Here is a 24007-nt window from a genome sequence, read left to right as displayed (position 1 = left end):
AATACAATCCTTCTCATTTAATGAATCTGCACAACCATACTTATAATAATGTTCAGACTGGAATCTATGACGAATATCCAGCTCACATATAAGTTCAAACATCTGAAGGGTAGGATGGAGGGGGGGATTAAAAACACTAGATATTCTAAATGTGTCACTAGTGCCCAAACTATTACAACCCATCATAAGGCTGAAATTAAGTTTCCTGGTAAACAATTTGAGGTCGATAATAGACCTTACAACATCCAATCTCTGTGGTGGGACATAGGTGTAACCCTTAGAAAAAAGCTCGACTATATCACTGGTGATGTTTACCAGAGAATAATTATAAACCTTAAAATCACCATCCTCATTAAGGAGAATCTCAGGACCTGAACTGTTATAAACAGTAGACTGATCATCATTCACATGGTTATCAGCAATCAGGTTAAAAAACTGGACTGGTCTGTCATGACATACTTGAAAACCATCAACAAAAGGAGCTGGCAAGGCTGTCAAAAAATGGGAACTGTGAAGGAAAGCAGAAACATCAACAGTACTATTTAAAAAGTCCATGGCATGAAAATCCTGCCCTGATACAGAACTAGAAGAATCAAAACTCATGTCCTGTGAAACCTTGATTTCTGCTTTGACTTCTGTTGAAAGGATGTTTGTTTTGGTCTTGCCCCTAAAAAATTAAGGTTATATGCATAGTCCTTAAAGTGTCCCAACTTATAGTTATTTTGTAGTCTCTCACTTCATCTCAATTCAGGTTGAGTGACCGAAACAGAAGCCGAGCCACTGTTAGAACCAAGTGTGTTCTGTAATGGTTGAGAGTCCAAGTGGGTAACATTCGGGTCCAACTCTGGAGAACTGTTAACTGCAGGTGGATTTGTTGACTTAAAGCCATGCCAGACTTGTGCTGCTGGTGGTGTGGGATATGCTACCCCACCATTATAAGCTTTAGTGTCCCTGTCCAATTTTTTATTCTTATTATTTTTAAGTTTGACTAAATATTGATCCAGACTGGAAAAAACTCTGTTATAGTCATATTTATAACGGAAGAACTCCTTGTCTTGCCTGATCTGTTCATCAATATCAACAACTTGCTTGCTCAGTGTATCGACCGAAAGGGAATAATGTTTAATCATAACACCCAACAGTTCAAAACCCTGTTGGTCAAATAACTCAATCAATTATTTGTGGAAACTAGAGTTAGCCACCAGTCCAGTAGGGTACTGATAATGCCTCAAACCTTTCAGTACTATTTTACGGGTGAGACATTCCTGGAAATAAGAAATTTCCAGCTGGATCTTCTTCAATTTGACTAAATGATTGTCAAATGATTTAAGATTCATAGAAATGTCAGAACTCTCAATTTCAGGTGTAACCTGAACTGTTGGACCAACATGCGGAGTAAAAGAAAAATTGTCCGTCACCCAGTTCAAAATGCATGGTGAATTAGAGAAGTCTTTTGGTGCTACAAGCACCGCAGGTTGAGTCTGTGGACACGCTGATGGTACAACTGCGGGCACAACAGACTGCGACTGCGAAACAGCTACTGGTAGCGCCACAGAGACTGAACCCTGTGATAATATATTAGCAAAAGTAGTTTGATGGCTAGAATTACCTTGTTGCTGTATTCGTTCAGGATGGACCAGTACTGCTCCATTACAGACACCAGAATCGGCCGGAATACTCATCTGCCCACATTCCAAGGTCGATGAACTACATAAAGATTGCATTGCTGTACTGGCTGCAGACCCGGCAAGAGTACAAACTGGTTCCGCTTGCTGAACTAGCGAAGGTGGTGATAAAGTATTTTAAGAGCGATGCTGACACTCTAATCTGTCCATTCTTTCAAGAAGTAATTCCAATTTCGTAGTTAGGGAAGTGAGTAAACCATTGTTCGAAGAGCCAGAATCCGGTAGAGCTGGAAGGTTAGGTGAATTCACTTCATTATGAAGAATTTCTGGCGTGTTATCCAAAGAGTTGCCGCCAATAGTTGCCTCTAATCCTGACGCCATAAACAAACTGGTATAGCACAAGCAAAAACAAACTAAAAGTCCAAGAAAACAGGTAGAGGGAAGCAAGGCAGCAAACACCTATCAGCCCTATGTAACCAAGCTTCTTCTATAGCTTTTACTATTTCTTTTTCTGAGTAACCTCTCTCTAAAAAATCTGATTTTAATTGTGATAGGGCTGTATGCGCACCTCTGTCATTACTATGTAGTCTTAAAGTTCTATATATCTGCCCTTTAAGTACATTGCATGGAATATGTCGCGGGTGCATACTTCTTTTATGCAAAAGGGCATTCCTCTTGGTAGGTTTTACATAAATGCTACTAGATATTTGCATACGTTCAGATTTCTTTAGTGTAATGTCTAAAAACCCCATTTCATGTTTAGAATAATGATAAGTAAATTTTAAGAAGTTAGTTGTTGTGTGCAAATATTTAATGAAATCCTCTAGAGCATTCTCATTTCCTTTCCATAGCAAAAAAATATCGTCCACAAAGCGGACATACCACATAATGTACTGACCATATTGATTGGACTCTGATAAAATAGATGTAAGTTCCCATTGTACTAGCACCAGGTTGGCGTAGCTATTGGCACACGCAGTGCCCATAGCCACGCCAACCTTCTGTAAAAAGAATTCCTCTTCAAAAGTACAAACATTATTCTCAAGGACTAACTCTAGTAATGTACATAAGTGTAACCTTATTATGGGAAAAACAGTTCCTAGATGTAAGAAAATCTCTAATAGTCTCTACACCCCAATCATTAGGAATAGAAGTAAAAAGGGATTCAATATCAAGTGTGACAAAAATATAATCGTCGTTTACTCCTCGTAGCCAATTATGTAGTTTCTGTAAAACAGTTTTCGTATCCTTTAAAATTGTTTCACATTGATCTAGGAGTGTATGTAGACTATTCTCAATATAAATAGGTAATGGTTCCATACACCAACCTGCACCAGACACTATGGGTCTCATAGGTGGTGCCGATTGTTCTTGTGAATTTTAGGTAGACCATAAATTCTAGGAATCAACGGATGTGCAACATTAAAATATTTAAAAAGTTCTTCATCAATAAGATTAGTCATTAACAAATCAAAAATTAAAAAAATATACTTTCTCCACAATGCTGTTCAATACTGCCTTTGAGATGTGTTGGCAGGTATATACATCATTTACAAGCAATCTCATTTGTCGCAGGTATAAGTCTTTGTCTAAAATCACAATGCCTCCACCTTTGTCAGCTGGCCTTGTTTCTATTGAGTGCATATTTTTAAGTTCATTTAAGGCCAAGTAATCATGGTTAGACATATTGGAAAAACTTGCTTTAGTACCTTCTTTTAAAAGATATCTAAAATCATTCTCACATACATTTATAAAAATCTGTACCACTGGATGTATATTCGGTATGTATGTACTTGGTTTCTTAAAACACATTCTTTCATTCACATTGTTTCCATTATAAAGTGTTTTTAAAGTAGGATTCCTACCGAGTAACCTAAGATCTTTTAACATCTCTGCGTGATCAGCATGTTTAGCTGGAATATAAGAAAGTCCCTTATTCACCAAGACAATATGTTCCTCTGTTAATGTAATGGAAGAGATGTTAAAGATCAAACCTGTATTCAATAATTTCTCCTCTTCACTGTTTGTTGCACTCGTTCCATACTGGGTTGACGCTGCAAAGTTCCCTTTCTCCCCCAGCTCCTCGATCTGTTCTGAATTGGTAGAGGAGATGATAGAGAGAAGCCTGTGGTCACTTTGTTCATTAAAAAATCTGTAGAGCTGATTTTGCATTTTAAATGCAAGTGACAACCCACTATTGGACATCAGTCGAGTGAATGCTTTTATGAATAATGCAGAGGTAAATCAACAAACATCAGAGTTCCTGCAATGCTATAAAGATTTAGAAAATAAACTGTATAAATACAGGCGGCTACAATGGCAACGCTTACATTTGCAGGCATGTCTTTATCACCAAGTTATTCTTGGAGGACTTTGAGTTTTAAATATGCCCAGTTATGGGAATGTTTACCCTGAGTTACTGAGAAGGTGGCAACAACTGAATTTAAAATTCAGTGCAGAATATATTCAGCTTTTAACGGAGTTCTTTTTACCTATGGAGGAAGAACTAAAAGATGATATATTGTCAACGCAGAGTTTTATTTTTAACAAGTTTCCTGCAGAAGTCATCAGTGACAAGATAGATTTATTGCAAGACAACATTTTGTCTTATGAGAAAAGATTGTAGCAAACGAAAATCAAGAAGCTGCAGAGAGACTTGAAAGATTTTCATAATCAACATGTATTCTCTTGGCCAAGAGATTTAATTAGAACAACTGCCACTACCACCTCTGATGGGCGTTTGCATCAACCAATTACAACCGTAACAGGAAGCAATACTGTACCTATCACTTCAACGACACTAGCGTGCACTACACTAACTCCTTCTCCACAGTCTGCAGCTAATCTGGCGTCTATTGCTAGTAACATCGATCCAATGGATCAAACTGCAACCACGAATAAGTTAGATCCTGGAGCCAGCACAAGTGGAATTAATTATTCCTCTGACCCTGTAGTGAGGCCACACTGTGTTACAGCAAGCCATAAAATCAGCTCTACAGATTTTTTAATGAACAAAGTGACCACAGGCTTCTCTCTATCATCTCCTCTACCAATTCAGAACAGATCGAGGAGCTGGGGGAGAAAGGGAACTTTGCAGTGTTAACCCAGTATGGAACGAATGCAACAAACAGTGAAGAGGAGACGTTATTGAATACAGGTTTGATCTTTAACATCTCTTCCATTACATTAACAGAGGAACATATTGTCTTGTTGAATAAGGGACTTTCTTATATTCCAGCTAAACATGCTAATCACGCAGAGATGTTAAAAGATCTTAGGTTACTAGGTAGGAATCTTACTTTAAAAATACTTTATAATGGAAACAATGTGAATGAAAGAATGTGTTTTAAGAAACCAAGTACATACATACCGAATATACATCCAGTGGTACAGACTTTTATAAATGTACGCGAGAATGATTTTAGATATCTTTTAAAAGAAGGTACTAAATCAAGTTTTTCCAATATGTCTAACCATGATTACTTGGCCTTAAATGAACTTAAAAATATGCACTCAATAGAAACAAGGCCAGCTGACAAAGGTGGAGGCATTGTGATTTTAGACAAAGACTTATACCTGCGACAAATGAGATTGCTTGTAAATGATGTATATACCTACCAATACATCTCAAAGGCAGTATTGAACAGCATTGTGGAGAAAGTATCTTTTTTAATTTTTGATTTGTTAATGACTAATCTTATTGATGAAGAACTTTTTAAATATTTTAATGTTGCACATCAGTTGATTCCTAGAATTTATGGTCTACCTAAAATTCACAAGAACAAATCTGCACCACCTATGAGACACATAGTGTCTGGTGCAGGTTGGTGTATGGAACCATTATCTATTTATATTGAGAATAGTCTACATACACTCCTAGATCAATGTGAAGCAATTTTAAAGGATACGAAAACTGTTTTACAGAAACTACATAATTGGCTACGAGGAGTAGACGACGATTATATTTTTGTCACACTTGATATTGAATCCCTTTTTACTTCTATTCCTAATGATTGGGGTGTAGAGACTATTAGAGATTTTCTTACATCTAGGAACTGTTTTTCCCATAATAAGGTTACACTTATATGTACATTACTAGAGTTAGTCCTTGAGAATAATGTTTGTACTTTTGAAGAGGAATTCATTTTACAGAAGGTTGGCGTGGCTATGGGTACTGTGTGTGCCAATAGCTACGCCAACCTGGTGCTAGTACAATGGGAACTTACATCTATTTTATCAGAGTCCATTCAATATGGTCAGTACATTTTATGGTATGTCTGCTTTGTGGACGATATTTTTTTGCTATGGAAAGGAAATGAGAATGCTCTAGAGGATTTCATTAGATATTTACACACAACAACTAACTTCTTAAAATTTACTTATCATTATTCTAAACATGAAATAGGGTTTTTAGACGTTACACTAAAGAAATCTGAACTTATGCAAATATCTAGTAGCATTTATGTAAAACCTACCAAGAGGAATGCCCTTTTGCATAAAAGAAGTATGCACCCGTGACATATTCCATGCAATGTACTTAAAGGGCAGATATATAGAACTTTAAGACTACATAGTAATGACAGAGGTGCGCATACAGCCCTATCATAATTAAAATCAGATTTTTAGAGAGAGGTTACTCAGTAAAAGAAATAGTAAAAGCTATAGAAGAAGCTTGGTTACATAGGGCTGATAGGTGTAAACCATACTTTGATTATACAGCCGAAAAATCAAACACTAGCCAAGATAAAATGGTTACCAATGACAATTTTAGAGTTACTTTTCAGTATTCTAGTGATATCAATGAATTCTGTGACATTATAAAGAATAACTGGAGGCTTCTACAAGATGCAGCAGAATTAATTAGTATATTTTGTACTACACCATCCTTCTCTTTTAGAAACAATAAATCCATAAAACAACACTTATGCTATAGGAAGAGCGTAAACCAAAACCTGTATGAATCTACTAGGATAGGAACATTTCCGTGTAGAAAGTGTACAGCATACAAATATTTATATACTAGTTCCTTTTACCAACATCCCTCTTTGAGATTCACACTGAGAATGCAGTACTAGGCAGACTGTAAATCAGTCAGTTTGGTCTATTTTTGTTTCTGTGAGAAATGTCATGCCTACCATGTAGGTAAAACAAATAGACAACTTAAAGACAGAGTGCTTGAGCACATCAGGGATGTGAAGAACAAGAAAGAAAACAATGCATTAGCAGTACATGTGCTACAAAATGACCCTACACATAGTTTTAGATTTTTTGTTTTACAAGTATTAGATGTAGATATTAGAGGGGGTGCCTGGAGAATTGCATAGAAGCAGCAGAACAGAAATGGATTATTCTGCTAAATGCTGAAAGATCTCCGGGTCTTAACAGCACTTCTTCATTAAAACCTTTTCTGAAGGCACACCCTCTTAGGCATAAATAAAGAATGCTGTTTTTATAAAGAAGGATTTCACATAGTTTTTATATAGTTTTTACACAGTTCTTAAATGTTTTTAAAATGTATGCAAATCATATCTCTCAAGTGTACCTCATTATGAGGAACGTACCTCATTTGGGGTTTTAAAAAGTTCATGTTCCTTGAAGTTCCACATTGAAAGACTCTATCACACATTCAGTGTTAGGAATTTTTAAGTGAAATCCATGGTAAATAGAAATGAAGCATATTAATTCATTAAGAGATATTCTTTGTAAGTAAAACCAGCATATTTTAACCATCCTATGGCCTTCCTAGTAGAAGTTGTTAGTAAGCCATTAGTATGTGTTCCACATTTTGTCCATTTGTTCCACATTATGAGGGCGTGTGTTCCTCATTTTGGAGATGGAAGGTTGAGAGCTATGATGCAAATGCTTCTGAGTATGTGTTTTATATCATATGTTATGCACTATATGCGCACACATTTTTAAATACTTTGTTCACTTTAATTGATGTGATTAATTAAGTCAGCTGACTTTGTAGAGGATTATTTAGGATGAGCACTGTCTTTGAATGTTGTCTGATGAAGCGACTGGAAAGCATTTACTTTGTGTGTATTTTTGTTGTTTTATTGAATTAACAGTTTACAATACATGTCTAGCCTTGCAGGCTTAGTGCAGTATTTTTTATTTAGGTGTAGAGACTACCCCTTCTCCGAAACAGGCTTCCTATCCAATGTTAAGCATGGTTCTTCCCTCACCAAATTAAAGTGCAACTTGGATCAGTTGATGGGGAATAAGAGATTTACCCCAAATGGGCACCTATGCCTCTTAAGAACAGAGGCAGCCAGTAAATGCTTGACCACTCCTGTACAAGTCTTATATCTGGTCCTTAAAATTACCCTGTGGTATTAGTCATGCCAGATACATTTTTGAGAGCATGGCTGGTCTTAAAAAAGCCCCTAGCACTATTAGCCTAGTAATGATATATGAACCTATAAATCTAACTGCAAATCTTTTTGTTCATCATTATAAATGTAATGGTGATGGGTTAGGTTTGCTTTTGATGTGCTGTTGTCACTGTATTGTCTTCTGCACTTTGTGGAATTAGTATTGAGTGAGGTGTGTGTTACATTATGTGACACTTTGAGTAACTATCATATTGGTATTGTGTCGCACACAATTACCTCCAGTGATAGTGTTAGGGACAGCCTCATAGATCAGGAGCAAGTGTTGCTATGTGATCTTTTTGTTTTTGTAAACAAGAAACATCTTCATTATATTATCACATATGACACAGGCAATCATACATTTACATAAATGAAAACAAATCATATTGACATAATTTTAGTTGCAAACGTTATACATCACTTATACTCTATCCAGTCATTGTCAGTCAAACTTTACATAGCTCATTCAAATCTTTCCTTATTTTAAACCTTGTTCCTTCTCTGCATACATATATATATATATATATATATATATATATATATATATATATAGTTCCCACAATTCCCATTTTTTTCTATATAATTTTCTCCTAATGATTTCTAAAGATCCCAATTCCAGTTGTTTTATCTCTGTTACTATATTTACTACGTCTAGTAAAGTGGGTTTCGACTTTGATTTCTATTTTCTAGTAATTGCAGTTTTGTAGGCCACCATGATTAGACTCAGCAAGGCCTTACTATGTATAGGCAATTCTGATTCTGTATCATAGCTCAAAAAAAAATAATTTCCTTAGTTGCACCAGTTTGCTCACCCAGTATCTCTGACAAAGCAGTCTGCATGGAATCTTTAAATTTTACCAACTTATTGCACTCCCAGAAAATATGTTCCAAATTACTTCTTTCTTCCCCATCACACCTCCAACATTTGCTGTTTGTCTGAGAAAAAAATTCTCTGGGGGTCCACTTCAGGTATAAAAATACCTATGTAAACACTTCCAGGCAAAGATCCTAAATTTTCTAGACTTGGTTGCATATTTGGAAGATATATATATATATATATATATATATATATATATATATATATATATATAATTTATTTATTTATTTATATACACACACATATGCCCCCATGGTTTCTTTGTGAATTGCTTGTCCAATATTTCTTCCCAATCCTATCTAACCTCCTGTGATTGATTCTTATAGTTATTGTGCAATATTTTATATACTTTACTAATTATTCCTTTTTAACAGCAGCTTCTGCTCTAGATTCTACTAAAAACTCTACCAGTGCTGGTCTTTCACTTAGGCTCCCTTATTTCTTTCTATTTGCCTATACTCTGCTATGTGACTTTGATAATGAGTTGTTATGCTGATGAGAGCTGCTAGATGCCATTACTACATAACCTAGACCTTGATGGAGAGAGCGTCCCATGTCACGTGAAAGTCTGATGATGCCTAACTGGCTGAGGTATGGAAGAATCCACATACATGGATACAGCAGGTTCTTAGGGCACCAGTGGCACATGGCCACATCTTCACCATGCATGAGGACCTGCCCTTGCTTACACCCACTATTGTAGGCAATTTGTTAAGTCCTTACTAGTATACAGATAGAAGCTGAAATGAATGCTGTGTGAGAAACCATGCTCGATGTAAGTATCATTATGACATTGCCCTTGGCTTGCAGCATTCCCATGTCCTGCTGAATTTCCACACATGTACACTGCAGTACTCTAACCATCTCTACCTATCAGTCACAGTAGCTTGTGCCTTTATAATGTCATGACACATCTGTTGCTCTGAGGATGAGGCCCTATGTGTCTTTTGAGCCACGTGTGATTGGTGTCTTCACTTGGCAGTCCTGTGTACAGGCTGCACAATAGGTAGTTGAACCTCTGGCATAATCATATATTCCCACAAAAGTTCAATATGTCCACAAAAAAGAGGTGTTGAGGTATGAGGGGATTCTGATTCTGTCCCTTCTGGTACTGGCATTTCTTGATAATACACTATGTGTGAGTATGCATCACTTAGTTATGTGGAAAGAGCCCTGCCAGTACACTCTGTGACTGTGTATGACTGTCCTGAGGCTGTGTTGTGAGTATGAGAGTAATGGCATCATCGTCGACAGCATCCTGCTATGATGCACTACAGTCTATCACTGATAATTGTTCACAGGTATGACACTAGAACAAACAGTGATTCAATACAGTGCTAATTATTCCCTTGTTAGTAACATCTTGTACACGTATCAGTACTGTGGAAATAAAGGAAATCTGTATGTACTATGTGCTGCATCTGCCTGTACTTCTGCTACTGTCAATGCTTAAGTACCTAATGAAGAAATATTTCAAAATTCATATGCAATCATTCATTCATTTAATGAATGAGTAGCTTACTAAGATATGCTGCATTGCAGCACAGACTTTTTGAAGCACCTTTATGTGCATGATGTTGGCATACCAAGCTGCTGGCAGCCATAATACCTTAAAAACAATACCACTATCCTTTGCACCACAGTTACAAGCAAACACTCCTTATCATTGGACAGTGGCAAGCCCACCATCTGTGCTATTACCACCAACTGCATTCTGCCTCGCCTTACTCTTGCATTGAACATCACATCATTGTCTGTCTTCATACACTGTGCCACTGTACAATTTCTTCCCATATGGCACTTGTGTCTACCAGTAGCTAGTCCTAGACATTAGCTTGCCCTGCTTATCCAAGTCCCCTTTACCAAACTGATGCTTTCCATACATGTTACATCCAAGAGGATATGGTTTTCCTTAGCAGTGAAGTTCTTTCTCCTGCCACTCTGATGCTGCAACACCTTGTCCCTAGAAATATTAAATTCAGTAATACTACTGTAACCCTGCCCTGAATGAAATGTAGCAGAAGGAACACACCTCTCTGCAGTACTACACTAAAACATGCCAGCAAGGGACTTAAAAATGATATTAGAAAATGGAAGGCAGAGTATGAACAGATTCCAAAGGAAGCTACAAATATTTCTTCAGCTACATCACAAAATTGAGGAATGATGTCCTATAATGTATTGGGCGCAACCATATTAATATCATCCATCGTGACCCAAAGGATATAGCTAATGTATTAATGGACTGATTCAGTGCTAAATTTACCCCTCCTACCCACATTGTTTCCCCAGCCCCCCATTATCCCAGATAATTTAGTTTCCCCTGTAATCACCTTGGAACAAGTCTTAGAATCCCCTTCAAAAGCTAAAAATAATACTTCCATGGAATCAGACAATGTATCAGGCTGTATTCTCATCAGTGTCAAGTATGTACTGTCTGAGCCTTTACTTAAACTGTTTAACTTCAGCCTATCTACAGGGTTTGTTGTTGATGCCTGGAGAACAACCACTGTGATCACCTACACAAAAGTGGCCCCTCTTTAGACTCAAGTAATTAAAGACTCATCAGCTTTATGCAAAATCATGGAACATATCATAGTAGAACTCATTTATGCACAGTTAACTTATATGATCTAGATTCCAATCAGTTTGGTTTTATGAAGGGTAGATCTTATCTTCTAAACCTAGTAAGCTTTTTTGAACAGGTTACAGGGGCTGTGGACAGTGATCATTCGGTGCACACTGCTTATCTCAACCAGGCCACTATTCCCCATGCTTAATGTAAACTCCTACATTGTCCACCACATTGCAAACTGAAAATCCACCAGATCACATATTGTGAAAGTAGCTGGTTCCCTCTGTAAATGTGAATATGTAACTAGTGAGGTGCCACGGGGTCACTTCTAGGCCCTCTCCTGTTTAGTATTTATTTTGTATACATCCAGACTAATATTCCAGGAGTGTGACTGATCAAGTTTGCTGATGACCACAAACTAGGCAGCTTTATCCACTCATCCACTGATATAAAACAACTCCAGCAAGGGTCACAATATATACATAAACAGTGTATTGAAAATAGTCTCAAACTAAATGAAAAAAAAAAGTACAGCATAGTAGCATTTGTCAGAAAGGATGCTCCCAAATCATATATTCAGAAAAGTATGGTCACGAAGGATGCAGAATGTTTTGTCAATTTGGCTTTTCATTGATGGGTGAAAAGCCGGTACATCAAAAACGAGATGACTGAAAATAATGTTCTTTCATAGTGAGGTTGAGGTACAGTGAAGATTGAGGAAATACCCTTTCCCCACTGTAGCACAATCTCAGTGTTGATATGGCATGGGGTGGAGGTGGGGGTGGGGAGCAGGAGAGGCTTGCCCCCCCCACCATCTACAAAAACACTGTTTTTTTATGTTTTCTCAACCCTTTGTGGATCAGGGTTTTTTGACGATTTAAGTTTGATTGTTTCTTGATAAATATGTAGTGGGTTCGATAAGTTTGTTAAGCTCTCAGATCTAAGTACTTATGTGTATAACTTTCTCTCATTCGATCATCATGTTTCCACTACAATAACCAAAAACAGCGTTCGCAGCAACTAAGTAACCAAAAACCAGAAGGAAACAGCTAACGCCACAAGCTATGTAGTCTTGAGAAACCGGTAACTCCTTCTTTCGATATAATAACCAAGGTACCTTCCAACAAACGATAGCAGCAGCCCTCTGATAGCAAAAATCCACAATTTATTAAAAACGATACATACACAAAAAACGGTTTAGCGCTTTCAGCTGTACACAACGCAGGCTTCTTCAGAACTGACTTACATATTTGAATTAGCCCAGTTTAAATTACTTTTTTGGCGCCAAACAGAGCTCACAAATTTAAAGACACACTGTACCATAATCATCTATCTACATAAATGTTACTGAATACATAATATCCAAATTCATAAAGACTGATCAATTCATTCTATAAAGAAAGAACTTCATGAAATATAAATAATGTTATTAAGTAAATAAAAACATAAAAATAAGTAAAAATAAGTAAAAAGGAATATATAAATAATTTAATCAAATGCATATCAGAGTGCTTTCAAAACCAATTATATATATATATTTTTTACATGTATGTTAAAAAAATGTTAAAAAATGTATGAATGTATGTTAAAATGTGTTAAACTATGTATATATATTAACAATATATGAAAAATATATATAAAATATGTATGTATGTATATATATATATATATATATATATATATATATATATATATATATGTATATTTTGCCATCGCAAAAAGCGGCAATCCTTAAGTCGTGATGACATGCTTAATTGTCAACAGTGATGATGTTTTTCTATACTGTTCACTTATTTAACATCTTATTTTGACAAAGTGTAATACACGTGCCAAACCAGGTAATGCTTTTCCCATGCTTGATTGTTAACAATAACGGAAAAGTACATCTCCCGTTAGATGTATTGCAAAAGAGAAACACCATCTCTCAGTTCATTTAAACTTAAACAAAGTTTTTTCATGATTTTTAAATCTATGTAAGATAGCGGAATAAGTTGACCAGTTACGATCTTACTTCTGCTTTTCCTAGAGTAACTGGTGTCCAATGATGTCACAGATTTCAGGCGTTTATCATAGGGCCATTAGCTGAAGTATTGTCCAACCAACAAAAAGTTGGGTAGGGCTTTAATGAACGTTTCTGATAGTAAATTACTTATAACTTGCTCCTCATAGAGAGATACAAAAACTTTCTCGAATGCACAAACATGAAAAAACTTTAAGTTTAAATGAACTGAGAGATAGTGTTTCTCTTTTGCAATACGTCTAACGGGAGATGTACTTTTCCGTTTTCGCTTTTTGCGATGGCAAGTCTAGTAGACCATCGTAAGGACATTGGAAATATTAAGATGATTGATTTTTGCCTTGGTTTGGTAAACAATCTACACACCAGAATGATACTGCGATTAGTTTTTTTATGGAAGCCCTTTGAATATAAAGTTTTGAAAGATTCTTTCAGTATATAAAGAATGAACTAAACAGAACATACTATTATGAAGTATTTGATAGAAACTAAATGTTACATACAAACGAATGAAGGAGGCATCAAGCTGTCAAATATGTGTACTCATGACTATGATTGGTTAAAATGGACCATTATTGATTCTTATTGGTTATTTTTTTAGCTAATTTGCATATTAGGTAAATAACGCTTTTGTGAACAGCCTATGGGTGCGATTCCAGTATGGAATTCTCATTGACTTTATAAGTCCAAATGAGATGAGAAAAGCAAAGCAGACATAGGTCAGTTGAAATGTATAAGCTGGTAGTGGCCAATCAAATGTAAAAATGTTATATAAAAGTAAAGAATGTCCCGACTTTTTTAATGATCTGATGAAGATTAAATCGAAAGCGCTTATCGTTTGTGAGCATCCAGGGACCTTTATTTTCTTATCTTCTTTTAACTGGAATCATTAAATTCATTTTAAAATGGACATTGGATGTATTTTGTGGACTAGTTCGTCAGCAACTTTGTTTCAATCTTTGGAGACCTAGCATTAGCCTTGGTAATTTATCTGTCCTAGTTTGTGCTTTTGTTGTTGATTTGGCAGTTTCACCACAGCAGTTGGAAGATTTCTTTCATTTATAAAATAATAAATCCTGTCTAAATCCATTTTCTATTAAAAAAAATCATATTCCCAGCAAGACGTAATTAGATTTGCATAGCTATTTGCAAAAGAAGTTCCCATTGCAATACCGTGTTTTTGTAGATAAAATTTCTTATCCAAAACAATATATTATTCTGCAAAACTATTTGCATACATTCACATACAGTACTTCAATAATCTCAGCAATCTTCATTTTTGTACATACAGCAAGATATCTCAACAAACAATTCCATACCTAGTGAATTAGGTACATGTGTAAATAAAGAATCTTCGTCCACTGTTACAAAAATATAATTTTCACAGGTATTTCATTTTTCCTAGTGACACAATTTCTTTATTTGGACATATACAAAAAGAAGATGAGAGACATTCCTTTGAACTTGCAGTTTTATTTGTAGTAAACATGTTAGTTTGTAGAGGTGATAGAACGTGTGTTTTTTATATATTAAAGCTTCCTTATCTTATGGTTTTGTGAGCAGCTGCTTTCTCTTTTATGTTTGAATTGTTTCTGGCTGGCTTAGAATTGACCTTTTGAGCTACCTTTTGTTTTTTTTTCCCTTATCAAACTCATTACTGAATAAAGTTCCCCCTTTGGCATGTACAAATCCAAGCATATCACTCAACTGGAAAGGCCCCAAAGATTTCTAACCAAGAGAATTAAAGGTTTTGAATCCTTTAACTACACCAGTAGATCAGCATGACTCTTATTATAATCAGTAACCTACAGACTGCTGTCAGGTGATCAGTGTCTCACTTTTCAAGCCATGAAAGACATGGTCCTATTTGACCTATTTCTTTGCAAAACCAGTGGCTCTACAAACATCTGCTCCAAGGACTTAAATCTAAGCCAAAAAATGAGCAAGACTTGCTGGAGAGACAGGTTCCTAACTCTGAAAGCTAATTATTTCGCCACACATTTTCTTAAAGCTCTATAATAGAAATTTTAGATGGAATATAAATCCATGCCAGCATAATCCTCCTTCCTTGCCAGAATCCCCTTACTACTACAAATCTACCATTACTACCTTTTTTTCCGCTTCTAACAATACTGGAGCTCTACTTATCCTATGGATTAAGTTAACACTACAGGTCAAAGTACTACTCTGGCAACCTTTTTGACTAGTCTTGATGACTGGCTGAACAGACACAAATTTACACCAGGGTAATCATGTACAGTACTGCTCAATTTTATCATGTAAAGCTCTGCTTGATTGGGGGGGGGGGTGAGAACTATTAGGTGCTTGAAAAGGGAGGGAAGAGCTTTAAAGTTTGTCTGCTTAAAGGTGTATATGGTTAGGCATCTTATGGTTGCTGTGGTTGCATGCGTAGTATGTTCCAAAGTTCCTAATAGTTGTGTTACACACTGTAATGTAAATAGGTCCTTAAACATATTACAATGGCAGCATTTCTCTGAATTTCTATATTTCTCATTTTTTTCAGTGTGTGTGTGTGTGTGTGTGTGTGTGTGTGTGTGTGTGTGTGTATATATGTGTGTGTTTCTGTGTCTCTTCAAACTGAATTGTGAACTGATATGCCTGAAAGAGTGCAAGAGATATATGACTGTAGTGCAGGATTTATAAATATGTGGGAGGGAGAGATTCTGTGACCTCAAAGATGGCCATTTTAATTCATGAATTTCAAAACTGTTTATTCAAAATGGTCCCAGGCATTGCTATTACCAGGTACCAGCATCTGTGAGAAATATGAAAAAGTGCAGTATGCAGTACAAAATATTTACTCAGTAATGTTACTGAACTTGATAACTATGAGGCAAAGGTTTTAGCTACCCCAGGCATAGAGTGTTAGTGGGCATGATGGGCAAGTGCCAATGGGTGTTTGGCATATTACCGGCATTCAGAAATGAATGCTGGTATTGCTTTTGCAGTCAGAACTGAAGTGCTTTAGTACTCCATGTCTGCTAAAAACTGCAGCAGCTGCATGCTCCATTTTTTTCTGCTAGAAGAAGAGTTTTTTTTTAATTTTTATTTATTTATTTTTATTTATTATTTTTACCTAAAGCTGAAGGGGTGGGTGCCAGAACAAAGGACAGCACTGGGTGCCAGAATAGCTAGATATACCTCTGATTTGAGCAATAAAACTCTCTTACCAGAGTGAGCCAGTGACTGCTTGCACCCTGTCTTTGTAGATGCTGTCAGTAACCCAACCACTTGTTGTCACATTGCATATGGTATGTTTCACACTCTGGGAGTCTCACTTTCATACTATAGGCATAATTTTTCTTTGGAAGCACTTCCCTCACTATTCATGCAATGCTGTAGCAATATGAAATTATTCCCTTTATTATGCTGCTCACTGCACTTTTCATAAATTATTTACTTTAACTTTGGATTTCCAATAATTACAGCAGAATCACAGCAACCAGTAGTGCACAAAATGGTGACACTCGTAGCTTAAAAAATGTATTCAGTTTACAAAGTTCTTATGTAAATGAGGCATGCAGATAAAGTGCAGTTCTGTGCACATATGCAAGTACAGATAATCATAGGCATGTTTGCATGATTGTGACACAGTGACCTACCAGTGCACAAGCTTTGATGTACTTGGTGCATACTCACTGTTTCAATGTGAGGTATTGCCATCTGTGCCAGGGAGAATAGGGCAGTGTATGTGTAACATACACCAGCATATTTGGCTGGAGTTTTGTAAATAATCTTGTGCTGTTTGACTATCACAGTGACTTGTACAGATGCTTGAGTTAAAAAGGTATCAATAGTGTTATTATAACTGATTACATTTATACATTTAAACAAAGAAATCTGGAAGGGAAGAATAGAAGTTTTTGAAACTGTGCTATAGTTTTCAAACACTGCAACAGATCTTAGCAGAGCTCTGAGTATGTTTTGTGCCAGAGTCAGGTGATCAAATGTGATGTCTTTCTATAACCAGAACTGAGAGGATGGAACTCACACAGCAGCTTGTTTTGTTTTGTTTTCTTTGGAACCTGATATAAAAGATCTATAACAGTTATCATGGATAGTTGTTCAGTTCAGTCTGTTAGAAGCTCATCACCTTGCCTTGTGAGGGTAAGCATCTCAGCATCTAATCTCGCCTTGCTGTATTAATTAAGTTAGCTAGGGAAGTCATTCTTTAGACAGTGAGGAAATACAGTGAGGTTAGTTAAGTAGTGTTTTTCTGAATTGTTTGAATCTGTCCAGTTGTGTTATTTTTATTTCTCCTGTGACTGAAACTCTGCTGTTTATTGTACTTAGATATTTAATATTATCATATTTTCAATTTTATTATTTATTACTAAATATTATTAATACCTTTCATTGTGGCTGCCCTTTTAGGGAATACTTTTAACATCTTGAGACTACTTGTGCTTATTTTAGTGACACCTTGTCCACTCCAAAAAGCCTGGCTGCTTTGGTTACACTATACCATTCATGTTAGTATTGATTTTACTCAGTTTAATTGTAACAGCCTGAGAGTGGTTGACGGGTGGCAGCATAGTTACCTTATAGTGTGGGTAGAAGGGGTACAGTTAGTAAATCTGTACCAGCCTTTCCCAGGAGTGTGTGTGTGTGTGTGTGTGTGTGTGTGTGTGTGTGTGTGTGTGTGTGTGTGTGTGTGTGTGTGTGTGTGTGAAAATCAAATACCCAGGTGTGGGTGTGTCAGCTACTTGGAACTGGGACACAATGCTCCAAAGTGAGTCTTGTTTCACATCTGGGGAGACAGAGAGTCCAGTCCCAGGTCTGGAACATGCTCCCTGTGTACTCTTGGGGAAACTGTGTTTGATGCTGAGAGCTGCATCTTAAAATAATGGATAAATCCATTACTGTTTCCATTACTGTTTTAGTGACCATCTCTCACCAGTGCCAGTGGTAAGGATTGAAGCTCCTTGATTATTTTTCCAAGTAAAGGGAGGCTGTCACACTCACATACTCAGTCAGCAACCTGAACCACTTACAGTCACAGTGAGTAGGGTGTGGTTCACATCCCAGGAGTCTCACTTTCATGCTCTAGGCACCATTTTGCTTTTGACTTCTGCCAAGGGTAGATGTTGTCTTCTGCAGGAGCTCAGGGTTTGTACCCCAAGCTGGTGCATGAAAGTCCAAAATCTTTTCTTTCATTTGCATTGCACCACCTACAATGATAGGCTGGAGGCTCTGGCTGATGGTCCATGTGATGTGGCTGTCTTACCACAGTCAACCAATTAATATGTGATGTGGCTATCGCACTGGCACAGCTATACGGTTAAGATCTCAGCTGAGCAGTCAAGCCAAAACCTCCAGCACTCTCTCTGTCCAAACAGTGCTTCATGTCCCTACCCAAGTAGCTGACACACACACACACACACACACACACACACACACACACACACACACACACACACACACACACACTTTGAGATTTGATTTATATACAAACACACAGACACTCCTGGGGAAGGCTGGCACAGGTTTACTAGCTATGCCCCCTTCTGCCCAGATGAAATGGTAGTTAACCCCACCAACCAGCTCTTTATCAGCTACTATAAGGCCCTTCCCAAAGGGTGACCAATCCTACTGTGTGATGTTACTATTATCCAAATGGTAAGTGTGACCAAGACTTTCAAGGCTATTGGAGTGGCCTGTACAGGGTCACCAAATACATATGCAAGAGCTTAAATATCTCTAAACAATAACTCAACACACTGACTACAGAGTTCAGAATCATTGGAAATATTTTAAAACAACATTGCAGGACAGTCTCACATAAATACAGAAAAGATCTAAACTAATCTTTACTATATTCCTATATATATCAAAGATATACTCTGCCCTGAATAATTAACTTACAAAGCAAGGCAAATGAGAAGTGTTGAATGGATGTTTCTAGATCCAAGACAAGATACAAAATGCACAGTCTCTGAGAGAGTTCCTAAATTAATATCCAAACATTACTGCTGGGTCAGCTGGATGACATCACTCTTTGTCACCTGCCTTCAGTTCCCAGGCTAGCAGAAACTGACATCTCTGTGTCACAAATACTTATCTCTCAGATGTGTAGCTGCTGTGAAATCACAGACCAATAAAAACACTTTACATTTGAAAGCTAGTAATTATTTCTGTTTCAGGACAGTAGGAAAAACTTCTAGCTCTAGACATCATGTCTTCTTGCTGTCTTAACTAACTTTATAGCACATCGTAAAACAATTTCCACTTATTTTCTTGAAGTTCTACAAGTTAACTCTGTATGTTCCAACTTCTACTATTAAAACATACATTTGCATAAGTATACATTTCTGTTCTTTTCCACTAGGTACACTGTGGTTACATTCTTGAAGCTCAGTACATAACATACAGTTCAACACACAGTTCTGCACCAGTAGTTTAATATACACATAACATATAGTTCTCTTACATTTGTAAGACAAGCATATGACTCACATTAATATTCACAAATGACATATGATTATTTACAAAATTCCAGAGAGCTGGGCTGGCACTGTCACAGTCCATTCAGATACACTGACATTTCAACAGATCTTGCTGATAAGTGCTCTGAGGTCAATGGAATGACCCACACTGGTGAACAATGCTGACACAGGTTTGATGATTTGCAGTGAAGGCAGAATAGCCAGCTTGCCAGTGCATGGCCAAAATGGAGGCGCAAAGACCCGAATCATTCAGAAAGTATGTCTTCCTACTATTACAGTATTAAAGGCATGCAATAATGCCATAGCTATGGATCTTGTCAACACTGCTGAGGTACTGAAAGTCTTGCAATTTGTCCACTGTAATATATTAAAGTTATGTAATCACCATAACTATGCCTCTGTGTTGTCAATTTTCATTCTTCCTCAGTGTATGGGTTATGGATCCAACTTTGGATCCGACACAGCCGCATTCCACAGACTTTCAGATCCAACTCTTGAGCGCCTCCCTCTACCAATAATGCCCTAGCCTGCCCTCAGTGACTCAAATGAGTTGGTACTTAAAATATCTTTGAATATAAAAAGTGGAAAATGAAGAGTAACAGAATCAAGGCTCAAATCTGGAACAACATATTCAAAAAGTCCATCAGCTCACTCTAGGAGATGGCAGGAAGGGGGAAGGGGGAGGGGGGGTTGAGGAAGAATGAAAATAGACAACACAGATGCCTAGTTATGGTGAGTACATAACTTTTAAATCTGATGTTGTCATTTTCATTCTTCCTCAACTTATGGAACAGAGTCCCCAGCTATGTGAATCTTGGGTGGCCTTTATGGAAGGAAGTTATTAAACAAGTTATTTTCTGTATATAAATTGGTTTCAAATGTATATTGGTATAAAAGACAGGTCAATTGATGAATTATTCATGAATTTTAGTTTTTTATTGGACCTTTTGAATTGTATTGGGTGTATATATATAAGTGATTAGTTAATTGTTTAATTGTATAACTGTTGTCTGAAGAAGTCTGAAGTGCAGACGAAAAATGCTGTTTTTAGGTGGGCGTTTAACGCTTTTCACCTTTCCATTAAACACTTGTGATTATTTCTGGGCTGACCGGTGTTTTGCCTCCTCACAGTGCTTTTTGAAAGTTTATTAGTGACATTCGCACTGTTCTTCTTTTTTTTGGTTATTGGTGCTGTTACATGGAGGGCGAGGAGAGCTTTTCCCTGTTGAACCAGGATATTCGCGAGATGAAGGGGAACCAACTTGGTACACTTATTGGTCAGCTTAGTCAGCTGATAACAGTCTTGACTCCTTTATGCGTATCGTTGATGCAAAGTAGTGGTAATACCACTATTCCTGGGAATCAGGAAGCGTTTACTTCTCGGCAAGTCAATGGAAGTGGTAATGGACCCTTGGGACAGCGAGCGCATTCGAGCCCTAAAGAATTGGCAAACGCTGGGACAAGTAAGAGGAATCCAACTCGCGTTTTCACCCAGGGTGAAGGAAACAATTCAGGAAGGCACAACGAACCACATGCGATAGGCGAGACTGAACGCTCAGCAGAGCAAGGTGACTGTATTTTTTTAAGACAACCTCTTAATGACTGGCTTATTCAAAAGGTTGAATTGCGGAATTTTGTCAAGAGGAATGAAGGATATGTGTGCAGTTATGCAGACAATATAAACAGTTTGAATGATTTACTGTTCAAATATAAAGTTTTGAATATAGAAAACATTTATTTTAAGGAATGTTTGCGTGTTAAAATTGTCCCAAAAGGTTTAAGGATACACAAATTCCCCAATAATGTTAAAGAAGGGACATGTTTTTATGACTCTTTAATTAAAATGTTTGATAATTGGGGTTTTGACCTTTTAAGGGCTATGGTCCAAAACAATGATGAAGAAATGGAACAATTAATGAAACACACTGATACCATAAATGATAAAATTATCAATGATTTGTTATTCACAGTGGATGAAGAAAAGAAGAAATATTTTGATATGAGGAGAAATATTGATATGAAATGTGAAAAAATTTTAGAAAAAAAGAATAGGAAAATTGACAGAGATGTCTTTGAATATGAAAATAATTTTCAATATCCAAAACCTAGATCTACTTTGAATCACTATAGAGAATTTTCCCATTATGGGAAACAAACAGACAATAGAAGCATATATGATGAAAATAGAATGGATTCAGTCCAGTTAGACCCTTTAGAATATCCACCCCTCCGGAGGTCCGAGAGAATCAGGAACCAGAGGGAGGGGAATTTTCAGCAAACTACATGGAGGGGGAGAGGGAGGAGATTTTAAATGACAATTTGGAGTCATTTAATGATTCCATTCCCCCTGATTATCTGGGCATTTCAGGTTTTGGTGATGAAAATATTGTGGTTTACACCAACGATGACTATAAGAATTTTCATATTTTCAATTATACTGATTTATCCATCAATAGCATATATTTTAGCCTTTTTTCTAAAGGATTAAATTTTGTACCTAGGACTAGGTGTGATATCAGTAAATTAATTATAAATTTGAAAATGTTTTTAAGGAAAATTAATTTGAATTTAATTTGTGGTGACACATTCATTAGTGGTAAACATGAATTATTAAAAAGGACAAGTATATGGAACCCCCCTATGCACGCCCAACTTAAAAATTTAGAAAATATTATAGAGAGTGAGTTTAGAAAGACAGTTAAGAACAATAGAATTATTCCCAATTTGGCAGTTACTGAGTATAAACTTCTTCAAGATTTAAGAGGGAATGTAAATCTAAGAGTTATGAAACCTGACAAGGGCGGAGGCATCGTTTTGATGAACAACATTGATTATGAGGCCAAGATGTCACATATACTATTGGATGAGTCAAAATATGCTAATATTTCTAGGAATGCGATAAATATAGGTTATAGGAGAATATATAACATGTTATATGATTTATTTCTAGAAGGATTCATAGACAAAGAACTTTTTGAATTTTTACATGTTAACAGACCAAAAATTCCAGGCATATTTGGTATTCCTAAAGTCCACAAAAATATAAATGATCCACCACTACGCCCAATTGTGGCCGCTGAAGGGTCGGTTATTTCTCCTTTGGCTAGATATATCGACGTAAAACTTAAACCACTTATGATGAGAGGTATATCTTCTGGTCTTTGGTGCAGGCTGGAGAAGTTGTTTGACCGCAACTGAGCTACAAAATATAAGTATTTTTTGATTATTTTAACAGATTACTGTTTTTATAATTTAATATATATAAAGCACTTTGTCTATTCAGAATCTTCAGAAATCTTTTTCTGTTTAAAAACTGTCATAGCTTGTTGTCTTAGGCTATTTTGTCCCACCCTCCTTCCCTGTTGGTGTCTTGCTCTTATACTTGGTGGCTTTGCAGTTGCCCGCCCCTACTGTGACACACCTCCCAGTCTAGTGTCATTAGCTCATTCTTCTTAATACAGAGCAAACATTTGATAAGGCCTTCTGTTCCTCCTTTTTACCTTTTCAAAAGTAAAACAAAACTTTTTTTCTTCTTCTGAACCTTCTTGTGTTCTGACTGTCCTTCTCAAACATATTGGAAATATACAGTATATTTCAGAGCATTTGTTATAACTGTATTTGCTATAACCGATTTAAGTATTTTTTTCTGGCTTTTTGAATATTTACTGCTTAGCGACTGCATCTTAGCCTGTTTATACAGCTCTGCATTCTATTTAAACTGTTTTTGTGTTGATTAACTGTTTTGCACTCTTAAAGTTATTTGTTGCTTAATTTTACCTGTAGGCTAACACACTCAAGTGTGCTAGCCACTTAAAAGCATTTATAGCATTTACTGTCTGTTTTTTTTTCCTTGTCTCTGTGTAAAAAAAAAAAAAAATCTCTTGTTTTTCCACCTTACTGAACTAGAGTAGTCCAGTTTCAGAGTTGCTGATCCCTGGGCTTTGTTTTTAGTTCCTGTTACTGATCCATTGCCTTATTAGGAAGGAGGGAAGTTTATTTGCTTACCAGTGGGAGTGGGAAGCACTGAGCAGCCTTTTTGTCCGAATTGGTGAAGTTTCAGCCAGAAACT

The sequence above is a fragment of the Protopterus annectens genome, chromosome 7.part0 (assembly GCF_019279795.1).
Source record: "Protopterus annectens isolate FY-2018-M chromosome 7.part0, PAN1.0, whole genome shotgun sequence".
NCBI lineage: Eukaryota > Metazoa > Chordata > Ceratodontiformes > Protopteridae > Protopterus > Protopterus annectens.
The sequence above is the reverse complement of the archived record's forward strand: the minus strand, read 5'-3'. Positions refer to the sequence as shown.